Here is a 15,299-nt window from a genome sequence, read left to right on the forward strand (position 1 = left end):
AGACCTAATCGAGTCCCTTTACTTCAGTCTTTTATAGAGAGAATAATTTGAGATCACTTAAATATATTCTTTGAAATGAGAAAATCATATCTTTCAATTAGCAGTCAATTTAAGCATGGCTATATGTATATATAGGTATACGTATATACATACCCACGTAAGAGTATTTACACAGAGAAAGGGAGAGAGAAATTTTGTCAATTGCGTTCAATTCCTTTTCACTACTAAATTGGAGAAAATTTTTACCTAGATGCGGTTGATGAAATTTATTTTTTCCATATTCTTTTTTTGTTTGTCCAAATTTGTTTGACTACTTCTCTTCTGTTACATTTAGCTCGTTTTCCTCTTCTTATATAAAGACCATTATTATGTTATCTCATTGGCATCTGCAGTATAGATCATTTATATGTGATCTTAAAAGTCTACATTTACATAAAATTGAAATATTTCTCAGGCAAAATTTTGAAGAAGACCCTCACTTAGCTAGTGGATGAACTAAGCCAACTGCTCAGCAACTAGGTCTCCATGAGGTTTTGTTGCTCCTGATGCTTTGTTTCAGAGGGCAATGACATTCAACATCCTTTACAGCATTTAATGGAATAAATTATGAGCTATAGTTGCCTTTGTACATTTGGGAATGTACCTCCAGTTGCACTAATTATTGAGAATTATTCAACTCTGAATCTCTAAATCCTCAAGATATTTTAGAATTCATATAGAGTATCCCATATGGAGCAGATTTCCCATGCATTTTAACATCTTCTCCATGGGCAGCAGCCTAGAATTTTACTGTAATAACATTAGAGTAGAGTAGCCTGGTAGAGTAGGGTAGACACACAGGAGGTATTTTGTGGCTGGAGATCATGTGCTCTTCCTACATAAACCTAAGATAGAATGAAAGAGAGAACACAATTTATCTCCCTTGTCCATGCAGAAACCTTGCCTTCCAGGCTCAGAGACACTATGACTGAGTGAGTCCTACAGGAATGGTTAATAGCTGATGCCCTCCCTTTCCCTATTAGAGTTTCACCTCCTTTGGGGTGACTTTTGATGAGATGTACAATATGTTATTAATAAAATAGTTTCAAAAGAGGAAGCAAAAAATAAAATAGACGTAATAAGTTTCCTACACTTCCTGGCAGTTGATATGATAAAGCTGTTGACAGCCATAATATGAGAGAATATTTTCATACACAAATGTTGAAGTGGGAAAACAGAAAGATTTGTTTTGGGATGGAACCTTCCTTCTGCTCTTTGCCCCATAACAAAATAATGGTAATAGTACTGAATGTCTCTGTATGTTTGGCCCTGAGCTTGGTGGTTTACATGTGATTGGAACAGGGCCTGACACAGGCACAGATTCTTAAGGAAGCTTCTGTTGTTCTTTTATTGATGATGATACTGAGAAAACTGAGGCCCAAAGGGATTAAATAAATTGCCAAAGATGGAGCCAGGGTTGCAGACCAGATCTGGGCATCTAACCACTCTGCTCTGTGGGTCCCTTCACTGACTTTTTCATTCCTCCATGAAAAGAGCAGAGGTAGGAGTGAGCCAAGACAAACCAGAGGGCAACTCTGACACGTTGACACAGTCTGGAGAAAACACCACCAATCCTCACAGAACATGACCTAAAGCACTAAACAGGGAAAGTTTTGACCAGCAGGACAAAGTAACTTTTCACTTTCCCTATGGTGTATTTCCTAAAATACTAAACCTAGTACCATGTTTCCCCAAAAATAAGACTATCCGGACAATCAGCTCTAATGAGTCTTTTGGAGCAAAAATTAATATAAGACCTGGTATATTACATTATATTATATTATATTACATTATATTATACCCGTTCTTATATATAAGACCTGGTATTATATTATATTATATTATATTATATTATATTATATTATATTATATTATATTATATTACCTGTTCTTATATTATCGTAACATAAGACCAGGTCTTATATTAATTTTTGTTCCAAAAGACACATTAGAGCTGATTGTCTGGCTAGGTCTTATTTTTGGGGAAACATGGTACTTGGGGGTCACACTAAATGCATATTTGATTGCTGCCATGATGAGGTTTCCTTACATGAAATTAATCATGTGACTTTCATTTTTACATAAATGAAGTTATTACATGAGCATTAACATTGCCAATTGATGGAATAACCTGGATATGATCACCTGAACTTGCATTATCACCTTTTTCTCTTAAACACAGATATTTCCAAGGAAACCATACATCTTGAGTATCATGCTGCTTCACTCTTTGGTTCTCTTTCTCACTCTTAGTCATCTTTCATCTCCCTGGTTTAATCTTAGTTACATGTTGTGAATGGTGTCATTTTTCTGTTCAAATCCTTTCAAAGATTCACTATCACCTCCAGGACTAAAATCAAACTCAGTATCCTGGTGTAGCCAATTTGTCTTTCCAGTCTAAAGGAAGTGTCTGTCTGCCCCACGGGGAGAAAAAGCAACTCTTGTGCATGGAGGAAATTTCTTGCATGTTTTTCATGACTGTTTTTCCATCTTCTATTTCCAACATCTCCAAAAATGACAGAAATAAAGTTTGAAGTCAGATAGTCTCGTAATACTACCATTCAAGATTTTATGTCACCTGGTCCAGATTTACCTTTATGACTTTTCTTCATCTACGTTGACTGAGTCAGTGAGTTCTTTCCATTATGGGTAGTATGTCATTTGAATTTGTACTCATGCCAGTTGTTCTGTTGGAAATTACCACCCTCCTTCTTTTCTTCCAGAACTCATACCCCTCTAGAGAGAACAAGTATCAGGTGTGTAGTTCCTTAACATTCTTGGGCACACTTTCTCTGAGAGTGGCCAACATTATGAATTCTGCTCCCTGAAGTAGAAACTAATAGTCTTCCAGATTCCCTTGCTGACAGGGTACAGACATGGGACCTAGGCTCTGCCACCCAAGTCTTTGATTCGGAAGGATGAAGCATGAGCAATTAGGTGAGCATGGCACCCACTCTCTGCAGCTGTGATGGTAGAGCCGGCCAGGTCCTCAGTGACTGGGGTTCTGTTAGGGGGGAGGCAGGGAAGGCCTTTCTGGGGCATGTAGATTAAGCTAAGCCCTGCTGGATGAGAATGAGTGACACATGGGAAGAGTCTGGGGAAGAGAACCCCCGGCTTGGGGAAAAGCAAATGCCCAAGCATCAGCGCCTAACTAGAGAAGAAAGAGGAGACTTTCGAATCCTCCCAGCGGAAAATCACAGAGATGATTAAAGACACCCAAATATGAGTCACAAAGGATAGTGATTGGCTAGCCTTCATCTCCCTCGCTGAAGAAGAGGAAATTACAAAATAAAAAAATGTCCTCTAAAACTAACTTCTCTATCCAGTGAAGTTTCAGAACCAATTTAGGACTTTCTTTTTCTCTCTGAAGTCAAATCACCCGTGGGCACCTCTATTATGCCAACCTGATCCCATGGAGTTCAGTCTCGTTCCAGGCTGATCACACACATTAGTGCTAGATTTCTGAAAAGTTCTGGTTCATTAAATGGGAACCTTCGTAGACCAAATGTCTGTAAATGCAGGTTGTGTGGGCAATATTTGAAGACTCAGTCAAGCTACAAAATTGCAGCCCCTGGCTATGTAAAGTCCTGTGATGGAAAACTGGCCTGTTCACATCTAGCCTAGCACACAATGGAAATGTCCTAATTCACTCATTTTAAATGGATAAACACATATCTCACATGACTTGGATTAGTGTTCTTACATGCTTCTAATGGTACCTCACAAATAGTAGGCACATAATTGTTATTACTAGCAAGTGTAATAATTATAATACTGATAAGATTTGGGGGATATTTTCCCCATACAATCACAAGAGTAAGAGATTTATATATCTTATCTTATTTAAACTCACAGCAACCCTAGGAGACAAATGTTACTATTACTTCAATATTATAGGTGAGGACTTTGAGGCTGAATCACATAGCTGGTATGTGCTCCAATTAGAAGTTGAAATGTGATTATTTTCTCACTCCAGGACCTCTTCTCCTACTCGTTCTGTGGGCTCTATTAGTTAGAATTGCATTTAGTCACACTAATAGATTTTATTTAGCTGATTTGGTTAAAAAGATAGGATTTTTTTCCTCATAACAAAATGTCCAGAGGTAGGCTATTTTTGATATACTTCTTCAAATCTCTTCACATTTATTTCATCACCTCATGGTCACAAGATGATTGCCCAAGCTCCAGCCATAGAATTTACCTAGTTCAGAAGAAACATGGAAGCAGAGGTCAGCACCAGCTGACTATACTTGAGTCTCCCTGGTCAGAACTGTGTAATGTGACAATCCCAAAGATTCAAAAGAAACAGGAAAAGTGGATGTTTTAGCTATTCCAGTCTTCAAAGCAAAAGTAGGTGATAGAGGAACAATTAAGACTTTGAGACACAGGGAAGGTTAAAGAGATTTTCCTGCCAGGCAAAGCAACAAAAGTCAGTAAGCCCTGCAGAGTGGGGTTTTGGAGAAAGGAGCTGGTGTAGGGTTTTAAAAACCAAAACCAAAAGCTGCCCCAGAGTTTAAACTGTGCTAGAACCTTCCAAAATTGTTGCATCTAGAAGGTTCACCTGAGTCACAGACTACACATGGTCACAAGTTTACCATCAGATAGTTTTTCTGCTGCTTCTGATCTAGTATGTGTTCTGTTCCCTTGGTGTGGGACCCTGATTCCTTGTCATTTTACATTGTCTCGGGATTCAGTAAGTCCTCATTTACTAAGCCTAGGTTTCACCACGGGCAAGGCAAAAGAGGGTTGGAAATGGGTGCTGGATTAGCCAAACTACAGCCAGACCAACTCCTCTAGAGCAGAGCCTCCCAAACTTTAATTTTCCTGAGAATCTGGTGAAAATGCAAATTGGGATTCAGGAACTATAGGTTGGGGCTGAGATTGCATTTTTGACAAGCTTCTAGGTGATGCCCATGATAAAAGAATAACAGACATAGCATGGCTCAAGAATGATAGCTTCTAGAAAAGTAGGTGCTTACAAAGTTGTTAGAGGAACCAGAGAAGTGAGTTCTAGCCTCACTGGAATATCTCTCTCAATACCCTGGAATTGACTTACTAGGGGAACTATTATTACTTCTGCCGTGGGCAGATGGTAGGAGTTTAGGAGACGCCTCTGGAACCACTGAGTTGAAGAACGTGTCACTACTGTGGTCACTGGAAGATCGGAAGCTACTGCTCTGCCCCCCACATGCTTCCGAAACCCCGAAGACTGGTGACCAAAAAGCACATGACTGCTATAGGAAAACATATACCTCAAGACTTGGCTTACTAGCAGAAAATAGTTCTAAACCACAGGAAGATGAATTCTACCTTCTTTCTGCCTCCAAATTTCAGAGGAACTGAATTCACATTTGGAACCCAAGATATCGAGAGAGTCTGGGAAATATGGTCTTTAGCTGTCCAGCCTCGGGAGTTCAGAGAAGTGCACTAGAAGAAAATGCAAATGAACGCTGAGTAAGAATCAACGACATCCTACTCACTGTGGTCATCATATTCAGTAATTAACAAAAGTTGGCCCCAAAAGGGTGAGTATACTATATTATCTAGTTTTTCCACCCTTTCCCTCTTTATAGATGTAGAACCTATGTAACCAAAAAATAAAGTGATATTTTCGAAGCCAAAAAAAAAAAAAAGAATGATAGCTCTTTCCCCATCCGCAACCCACCACCTAAATGAGGAACAAATATTATGATGTTTTTGTTCCTATGAACAAGAGATTATTTCTTTCTTTAAACTAAATTCTCTTTAGCATATTAACAGCATTTGAGTAGTCTGTGTATAAGACATAATCACCGTGTATTTTGTAACAGGAAGAATGGGTTCTGCCACTGCCCTGGCTATTTGAGAGGTCTCCAGCTGGTTACATTCATGTTTGAGGCTTTTTATTTACACCACCACTCTCCTCTAGGTGCCACCCTTCATTCTAAGTGACCTGTGAGTGTAGGGTCCTTTTCTTTTTTCAGCTTTACTGAGGTATAATTGACAAATAAAATTGCAGGATATTTAAAGTGTGAACGTGATGATTTGATATTGTGAAAGAATCGCCGCCCTAGAGTTAATTAACACAAACAAGGGGTCAGAGAAAAGCGTGGATACCTCTGTTCTAAAACTCAGGGGAGGAGCAATAACATAATGAGAACAAAGAGAATAGAATAGAAAAGGGTCTGAAATTTTACCCTGTTTTCAAGCAAACAGGCTGGACTTCCACAGTTTCGTAGCTGCTAGCAGAAGACATGAGATTCCGAGCTCAAAAATAATGCTCATTATTATTCATAGGCAGCATAAGCTTCATGTTCACATTGTTCCCTTTGTCTTCCAAGTTTTGCAGGGGCAATGAAATAGGCTCCGTGACAGTGGGTCTGTGTCACAGCTGAGGATCCCCAAGATTAGGAAACCCCCAATCTTGCAAAGGGGTCTACAAACAAACCTGCCCAACCTCTGGCCCAGAGGAAGAGAGCTATCTCTAGTTTCCAAGGCTGTTTGCTAGACAGATATTTTTGAAAAGATGGTCCAGCACAAACACAGTCACAAACATGTAAATGCTACAGAGAATTGTCCCCCAACACAGGTAGATATAAAAAGGTAAAAGGAAGAGACAGATGGATTAGGGAAAAGAAATGGAAACAAGATTTCACATTGGACATCCCTAGATTGTCAAATCACTGACTTTATTAGCAACCATGCCACTTAGCACATGGTAAACCATGTTAGTAAAGAGTTTCTCTTCCTCTGACATATGCGTTTTATACTTGCTAGCAAAGTTCTTAGGAGCTTTGTTTCAAGGAGGCTTCAAGGAAAAGAGGGAGGTTATTGGAAGGATTTCCACAGTGCTGGTTCCATTACTTCAGTAGTAAATAAAAACACTAAAACCTTCAGCTTATCGTTGCTCTCACTAATCAGCAGCTGAAAATTCAGTGCTCATCATTTAAGAAGCATTCCCTTAGCAATAAAAGTCTCTTCACTGCAGCTTCTCTTAATGAGTACATGCAATACCCTCCTCCACGAGGGACCACAGGATGAGCAGGAGGAGATGAGCGTCTTCAGGAAGTTCCAAACACTGCACCAAAATGAAACGTTCAAGTACAAACACATCTGCCCTCTCACTGCCCTTCACCCTGCTGCTGGACTATTTTAGTCCTCAATGATGTCTGATAATTCCCTTCGTAATAACATAAGACTGCCCTAAATGTTTCTCACATATAAAGGAATCTAAAAATCCTCCAAGCTGCAAATCAAGAGCTATTCTTTTTGGTTTTCCCCTCCTTCAGTGCAGCTGGTTCTTGAAGTTGTAACACACACATGATGGAAGTTAGGCATACAAGGAAATGAGCAGAGGCTACAGAAGCAATTTCACATTATGGTCCCACAGGCAAGGAGGTGAGGGCTTGACTCATTCTATTGGTAAATCCTTGGGTGTTCTTAAAGCTGCCAATCACTAACTAAACTTGGTAAGAATCATCTGGAAAGCTTTGAAGAATGAAAAGGAACTGATACTCTATTGCCTTGAAAACCACTGTAACGAGAAAAAAGCAGAATGCTAGGTGACTGAAGACACAGTTGGAAAAGCACCGTTAGAGCTGTGAGTTTTCATTTCAACCTACAGGCTTTATGTTATTTTTCAAATCTCTGCTATCGTCCACAGCTAGTTAACCAGTTGGTTTGATATGCTTGTATGTATGTTGGGAGAGGTAGGGAAGGAATTTTGATCCATAATTTAATTTGCACTATTTGCAGTGAGTTTAAAACGGTATCTGGATTCCTTCAATATGTATCTGCTTCAAAAAAGTGAAAATATTTACAGACTGGAAAGTAGCTAATAATAATGAGCTCTGTGAGTTGGGACTCCAGTTATGCTTTTTGTCAAATAGAAAAGCTAGTTTTACTCAAACATATCTGGTTTGATTAAAATTCCCATAGAGATTCGAAATTCAAAAACTATATAAATTAAGTCTTTAATGTTAGTCTTATTAGAAAATCCCAGAGGTAAGGGGGGAGGGAGTGGAGGATGAGGGTAAGGGGGATCAAATATATGGTGATGGAAGGGGAATTGACCCTGGGTGAGGAACACACAATGGGATTTATAGATGATGTAATACAGAATTGTACACCTGAAATCTATGTAATTTTACTGACAATTGTCACCCCAATAAAAATAAATAAGTAAATAAATAAATAAATAAATATCATTAAGATTGAAAAATATTTTTGCACATACCATGTGGCCTGCTAATTCTGGCCTTGGTTAATTCCTCATGACATATGGAAAAAGGAGACAGAACACTCAGGAGTAGATATTTTTAATTAAATAACAAATTGTGAATGTTAACAATTATTGTTTGCTAAATGAGAGGGCAAAAAACTCATTTTTTTTTCCTGTCCCTCGGAGAAGAATTTAAGGATCCTTCAAATTTTTCTCTCAACAGTTGAGAAAGACAATGAAAGTAATTTAGCAATAATGGAGAGCTCTACCTGCATTTTTCTAGCCAATTATGGATCACCTTTATTCTGTTCTTTTGAAAGAATAATATTGCATCTAACTGATCAAACACAACTTATTAGGGAAAATAAAAAAGGTTAAGAAAATTCTGGTTTGACTGATTTGTTCACATTGAATTTACTGTTTATGGAATTGAACTAACTCTATTTAATGGTGTTCACATAGCCTACCTACCATGTTTCCCCGAAAGTAAGACCTAGCCGGACAATCAGTTCTAATGCATCTTTTGGAACAAAAATTAATATAAGACCCGATAATATATTATATTATATTATATTATATTATATTATATTATATTATATTATATTGCATTGCATTGCATTACATTATACTATATTGTATATTATATTATAAAGACCTGGTCTTATCGTAAAATAAGATCGGGTCTTATATTAATTTTTGCTCCTAAAGATGCATTGGAGCTGATGGTCCTGCTAGGTCTTATTTTCAGGGAAACATGGTATTTGAAATTCCAGTTTTACCATTTATTAGTTGTATCAACTTGGTTAATTGCCTAAGGCTCAGGTTTTCTAACTGTTAATAATAATAGTTATCAGTAATTGACTTTTACAATTCGTTGGGTACTATTCAAAGGGGTTTGTATGAGTTAATTTATTTATTACTTACAACAACTCTATAAAGTTATTATAGTAATTCATAGTTGTTATAATAGTAGAGCAACTATTATTACCTTTCTGATTTCTCAGATGACAATACAGAGACCCAGAAAGATTAGGTAATTTGTCTGAAGTCCCAGTGCTAGGATGTGGTCAAGCAGAACTTTGAACCCAAGTTGGCTGCTCCTGGGCCCTAGCTTCTAGTGACTTTGTTGGGTCCTTTGTCAACATACTTCTCTAGGTTGTCAGGCTTTCATAAGAAAATGTTGATCAGGCACATAGCCCAGTGTTTGGCACATAGTAAGTATAACCATTATCTCTGTCATCCACACAAAACTCATGGAACAATCAAGTCTTCACTATAAATGAGTTTATCAAGTATTACATATTTGATAAATAATATGTACCTTAAGTTATTAGATGAATTCCAATTTTCCTCCAGAGAAATTTCCATATACTGGTAACATCATTCTCTTAGTCATCCAAATTTGATTTTTTAGAACTGGGTGTATATAATGTAATATATATTTTATATAATATGCATAAATATAAATGTATAAAAATTATATAAATAAATATGTAAATAATATATATTTTATATATAAAATAGAAAACAATAACACCAATACTCATGAACCTGCCACCCAGCTTAAGACAAAGAACAGTAACTTTGTGCGCCCCCTCCATATCCCTGTCTGATTGGACCCCTACCCTGGAATACAATTGCTGGGAGGTAGGACATGTTCCTCAGAGCTGACATATTGAAACCCTCCTCACGTGTCTCCTTACCACCCAAAGATGATCATTCCCAAACCTCGTTTTTCTTCATTGACGAATCTCATTCCCTTTCTCAGTTTCCTGATGCTGCTGTAACAAATCACCACTAACGTGGTGGCCTAAAAAAATCACACATTTATTCTCTGATAATTCTGAGAGTTCGGAAATCTAAAATCAGTTTCACTGGGGTAAAGGTAAGATGTCCGCAGGGTTGGGCCCTGCTGCCAACTCTGAGAGGAGAATCTATTTCCGTGCTTTCTTTCAGTTTCTTGTAAACCTTGGTTTACAAGTGCCTTTCTTCATCTTCAAATCACATCACTCTAATCTCTGCTTTCATCATCACATCACCTTCTCCTCTGACTCCTCGTGCCTCCCTCTTATAAGGACCACTGTGATTACATGAAGCCCACCAGGCTAATACAGGATACGCTCCTTCATCTCAAGATCCTTAACTTAACCACATCTGTAAAGTCCCTTTTGCCAAGTAAGGGTCCAGGGATTAGAACGTGGACTTTATTTGGAGGGCTATTATTGAGCTTACCACACTCCCATCCTTTAATTTTTTAAAAATTACTGCTAGAGTCCTAAGCCAAACTATTATCTTATATTTCCAATACATTGTAATGACCTCCTAATTGACCTGCTGCTGAGAGGTGAGGCAAAGTTGATATGGAGAAATATACATCTCGCAATAGTTCCAATCTGTGGGGGTGCAAAAGCTGCCAGAGAATGTTTCTATTCCAATTTTGTACTGAGTTCCTAACTTCATATTTGTTGTGCATGAAATGTATAAAAGTGTTCCCAAGTTTCGCTTCTGTACTTACTCATTTCTAGTCAAATATCAACACCACATAGGGAGTCAAGTGTATCTGAGATGCCTCGATACCAATTTTCCTCACGGTGTCAGTATACTTGCTCCAATCATGCTCCTCTATTATCAATCCTATTGAGAGGATAAAATGAGATGTTACATGTAAAGTATTCAGCACAGCACCAACCAGGCACTTGTTTGGTAGGGCCTCAAAAATCTTAACGCTCTCCATCTCCTTTAGTAAAATACTGTGATTTTTACAGAAAACCATGAAATATTCATCATTCAAACTAAACTAATAATTGTAGCAGACTATGTGAAGATATAATACAAAATTACACTAAACCCAATTAGCCAATTCTATATTTTGGGGTAAAGAGTCCTTTGAGATCTTTTGATAGGTTGACATTGACAAACATTTGCCAGCAGATGAGCTGCAGCAGTGGGTATTAAATGTTTCAAGAAAATATTTTAGATAGAAAAATTGCAAAAGAAAAAAAAAATGGGAGAAAAATTCTCTACTTGTTAATTAGGTTTTTAAAAAATTGAAGTTTGACATTATTTGATTTTAAGCTCAGAATACCAGGGTACCAGTAACAAAATTATTCCATGGGAGTATAGTGGGAAGATCCTATCAGATAAAATCCAAATTGCTTACCCTGACCTTCTAAAGACTCTCAATTTCGTTCCAACTTGTCTTTTCAAAGTTTTCTCCCTGGAAAGCCTCTGTATTAGTCAGATTAGTCTAAGGGCCCCTGGCAAATTGCCTTTCTGCCTATCATTCTGCTTATTTCCACATCAAGGTGACAAACTCAAATGCCACAGCTCCAGGCCAGGAGGAAATGCAGAGCCAAAATGACCAGATCTTATAGTTTTTCAAGAGAAGCTGGAACTCTAGAATGTAGTATAAAATTTCCTAATTTTTAAATAATTACAACTAATTAAAAATGTTTAAAAATTGGATGAGCAAAAAAACAAACAAACAAACAAACAAAAAAATCTGCAGGCTAGATTGAACTCCCCAAGGTCTGATATATTCGCAAATCAGTAAGGTGCAGCCCAGGTGGCCCTCCTCAGGGGTGAGTGTCTGGAGAAATTCCATTTCCCCATAGGCTCGCCAACTTCTGGATTCATCCTCTTACACTTTCATCTCTTTAGCACTTATTTATGGGCTGGTTTAAAATCTTGTTTAATGCTTTTTTTCTTTTAAGGTCTTGGGAGACAATGATCATATACTGAAAGGATTTTTATCTTGTTTTATTGTTCTTAACTCAGAACACATTGCATTTGGTGAATGAATAAATCACTCATATCAGAGTTTCTTCTCCAACTGACATAAAGATCATTATTTGTTTATCCAATAAATCCATTTTGGTATTTATTTTTACTTCCCCACACGTTTTGCTAGTCAGAGAGAAGTAATATAAAATTTTTCTATTTTTACTCCAATTCCAGAAGGGCAAGAAACACAGATAAAAATATATCAACGCAGATTCCAGGTTTACTCTACCTAAATTGATGCATCGTCTGTTCACACTGGACCTAGGAAAAAGACACTAGAGTAAGTGGAATTGCTCGGGAAGCTTTTTCTCAGTTCCTCATTTATAAACTTCTGTCATCTTCTAATTTGGGATATTGATACTTCCTGTTATACCGGGAAAAAATCTATATTCAATTATAATATCAAAAAATTCTAAATTAAATGCATATTATTTTTGCACCGCAATGGCATAGTGTTTGGATTTCATATACCATAGCTGGCTTCCATTTTTGTGGGAAATTGAGAAATGTCTATGTGTACAAACAAAAAACACGATTTCTGGTTTGATCTGTGCCCTTCCTTCCTTAACCATGTTCAACACATCCTTTATTTAAGGCTTTGTTGTGTCGGTCCATTATTGGCCCCCATGCCTTTCGTCCATAGTTCAAATCGTTGTCAAGGTGTAAAGCAAAGTGCTTTTACAACAACTCTGTGCTCTCTCAATTTACAGGGGACAGTTGGAGAACATAAGTATCATGCAGAGCACCGCTTACTAGCAGTGAGAGCTTGAGGGGGCCTAGTTAAACTTCTGAGCCGCTGTTTTCTCACCTGTGAAATGAGGGTAGTAATACTTACTAGCTAATGGAGGCATTGTGAGAATCCAGAGACTTATGTAAACAACAAGCATAAAAAAAACAGTAGTTGTTATTCCTTTTCCCTTCCCCTCCCCTGTTCCCTACCTTTCTGAAGTGAGAAATCTATAGAGTATGGCTACGCCTCCTCCAAAAGGATGTGGAATCTGGAGAAAGGCATTCGCATTCGTGTTTAGTTCTGCATCCCATTCAAATTTCTCTCCATGGAGCTACTTCAAATATCATTAGATAGTTCTTTCATCCATTCATTCATTCAACAAATATTTGCTTCTCCTTTGAGTCATTTGTAGAATGAACAAGTGAAAGCTATGATGTAAACTGAGTCTATTAAACTTACAACACAGGTTTGAGTACATTGAGTGCATTGAAACTTAATGCACTAAGTAGAGGGATGATGTCAGAGTAAGTTTGTGTTCGTCTCAAATTGGCAAACTTTAAATTCAGGAAGGAAGAAGACTTGTTGGTTACACAGTGAAAAAAATAAAGGGGAAAGCTTTGTGTATCCTAATTTAACCATGAAAATTATGAGCCAGTACTGTAGTCATTGGAAAAGTCAAAATTGTATTAACATGTAATTGCAGTACAAAATCATATAGTGTGTGACCATAAGACAAATACTCGTAAAATGTTAGCATTCATTCATTTAAGAATGAATTGTAGGCATTGAGCACCTTCAATGAACTAAGCACATAGAAAACATCTTAAATTAGTAAATCTGATATTGTTTCCAGCGTAAGCCGTGACTCCTCAAGAGAAAATGGAGTCCAAAGGATGCCTTGTCTTACCAAGGAAAATGATAAGAGAAAATTAAGGAATTTTATCATTTAGCCTCGAAAAGAGAAGGAAGAAATAATAACTGGCTTGAAACTATAAAGGATTTCAATGAGAAAGGCAGTGCAAGATTGTTGATTACCACTGGCAAGTGTAAACGATAAAATTGACCTAAAGACAGATTTCTGATGAACCAAAGGAAGATCTTCCAGACAAGTGTTAAAGCATAAGGAAGTTCTGAGGAAGATTCCATATTTTCTGTCCAGGAGGTCTCTGAGGAGAAAACCATCTGTCACAGCCAGAGACAGCTTTTCAACCATCATCCACATTGTAAGTATGTGACATATAATTATAAGATTGAAAGAAAACTTCAAAGAATCTTCTTATATTACCCCTCCCAGACAGGCAGTTCAAAAGATCACTGAAAATAGCTATTCAGCCTTTCCTTTAAAATCTTCAGAGAAATAGTTTGCTCCCTGCCCACTGATAATACATCATACTGTCTTTCTTTCATTAAATTACAGAGTTTCTTAACATATGTCCTAAATTACTATCCAGAAGAATACAACTGACCTAAATAGTTCTTCGTGCCCACCTATTAAGGAAAGCCTGAAGTGTGAAAAACCAATTTAGGGATTGCTTTCTCAAGTATGGCTGAGTTCAGTGACTTTCTATTCCCAATACACAAACGATAAAGATCGTTTGCTTTCTTTTTGAGTCACTCTTGGGGAAGATTTTATGCCAGAAAAAAATATACCCCTTCAATTAATTAGAGTCATTTCTAATTTCTTCCATTAGAAAAGGACTTCTATAACTATAGCTTCTATAGATTCTTATGTGTGAGAAGCATGGACTAGGAGAGATAAATGGCTTGTAATTAAAAGTTAGGACAAGTCTGCTGGTGAGCTACAGTTACAATAGGAGCTTCTTCTTTAGCTCCAACAATCATACAATTTATCATCCAAACTGGTACACTTTTGAGAATGGATGGTTGAGGAGCTCTTAATTATTAAGGCAAAACAATAGGCCTAAATAGGACCTGTCCCAGAGAAACTTGGATGCGTGGTCACCCTTCCAATAACCAAATGTTATACACGATAAAAATGATAATAGGACCTCTTTAATTTACACTTCCTTGCTGCATGATTAAAAAAAAAAAAACAACTTCCTTGCTGCATGATTTATAGACACCTAGAGACTACTTTGAAAATTTGGTACTACAAAATCATGAACAATACTGATGTCTGAGAATAAATTTATTTTTATACCTATTGCCTGAGAAAATGCTCATCGACTGGGACACTTCTCTTAAATTTTTCCTTATGCTCAAAGAAGCAGTGCTAAAAAATGAAACATGGTAATTGCACTGCCAAGGTTCATGTGTTAGAACTTTCTGAACTCGTCTCCCATCAGAAGGTTATGATTCTTAGCCTAACACAAACAGCAAACATTGCATTTCCCTAGGTACTTCACAGTATTTTGTGTTTTCCACCAGAGAGCTCCGAGTCAGTGAATTAGTCCTCATAAAATCAGATGATATACTTCTATTTCTATTTACAAAGCAAATTTTCTGGGTAACTCTGGCACAGTATCCTTAAGAACAATTCTTCTTCCAAATCAGTGTAATTTTATTTCTAATATATATTCCTCTCCT

The sequence above is a fragment of the Rhinolophus ferrumequinum genome (assembly GCF_004115265.2).
Source record: "Rhinolophus ferrumequinum isolate MPI-CBG mRhiFer1 chromosome 5 unlocalized genomic scaffold, mRhiFer1_v1.p scaffold_110_arrow_ctg1, whole genome shotgun sequence".
In the NCBI taxonomy this organism is placed as follows: domain Eukaryota; kingdom Metazoa; phylum Chordata; class Mammalia; order Chiroptera; family Rhinolophidae; genus Rhinolophus; species Rhinolophus ferrumequinum.